This window comes from Propithecus coquereli, unplaced genomic scaffold (assembly GCF_000956105.1).
Source record: "Propithecus coquereli isolate 6110/MARCELLA unplaced genomic scaffold, Pcoq_1.0 Scaffold21, whole genome shotgun sequence".
In the NCBI taxonomy this organism is placed as follows: domain Eukaryota; kingdom Metazoa; phylum Chordata; class Mammalia; order Primates; family Indriidae; genus Propithecus; species Propithecus coquereli.
The window spans coordinates 4,788,774-4,790,107 of NW_012146078.1; positions in this window are offsets into that span (position 1 = coordinate 4,788,774).

Sequence of the window (1,334 nt, forward strand, 5' to 3'; positions counted from 1 at the left end):
GACCTTCCAGGGTTCCACGCAGTATCATGGGAGGACTGATCCCTGGCACTGGCAGGGAATTGGAAAGTGAGACCAGGGGGCAGGAAGAAGCCAGGCTATTTCTCCTCTCTCACTCTGCTTTGGATAGCATCTATGGCAGCATCTGTGTCTCCTGCAGTGACTATGCTTCCTCTGAGGCCTCAGGTCCTGCCATATTTCCATCTCCTGCTGCATACCCTGGTGTATGAGATCCCTTAGTACAGCTTCTCCTTTTTGCTCCTGTGGGAACAAAAGTAGTGGCTTCCTGATGTTGCTAAATAGCTAGTTTGCTTGACTATCTCCTTAGCTCTCCTATCACTGCGTAACCAATTTCTTGCATCAAATTTGCTATTTTAAGGACTCAGAGTGGTTTCTGTTTATCTGGTTGAAATGTGGCAGATTCAATTTTGCCTATAAGGAGTGGTCCCAGGAAACAAATTCTCAAGAAAGTATGGCAGGATAAATTTGTTGACATGTTAGAGCATGAAAGTGGAAATGACCCGCTTGCAGGCAGAAGGGGGAATTTTAGCAATCCATGGTATGCAGTGGCATCACAATCACCTTTCTTAAAGCCTTAATAATAAGGCTTTGAGAAACTAAGTAATCCGCTGTACCCTGCCACTATGCAGTGACAATGGTGAAAAGTATTATAGACATTGAGAAAGTAGATGAGACAGTACTAAACAGCTTCCAAAAAATTAAAAATCAACTCAAAGATTTTAGCTCAACTCAAAATACACGTAGAAAACCAGAGAACTTCCTGACAGCTTTCAGTGAATTTTTTTTTTTTTTTTAATGCATTATAGACACAGGACAGCATGGCCGAAGATCAGGACTGAAGTCTTATGGTAGAATTTGGAGAATTTTGAAGCAAATTATTCAGATAACATTGATAAATTTCTTCTGTTAAGGTTAGGGTATTACTGAGAAAGCAAGGATTCTCTTAGATATGGGCAGGAACATGTGAGTGTTCTCAGATAAAGCTGGAAACCCTGGACTTCCACGAAGAAATGCGTCCCATAATTGAATTTCAAAATTTATTTTCCAATTTCAACAACTCACCTTTATTTTCTGAGGAAACTAGCCTTCTTTCATAATCCATGCACACCATACTTCCTTGCCTGTAGACCCACAGTTTGTCATTTGAAATTTAAGGAGCATATACATGAATGGATTCTAAGCATGTTAGACTAAGGAGATGGAATATAAAGTTAGGCTGGCTGTATCTGTTGGATACAGGATTTAATCTACTAACTCGATCAGCTGGAAATGGCTCTAGCAGTTTGCTTTGTTAACTAAAGCATGGATTCCACAAA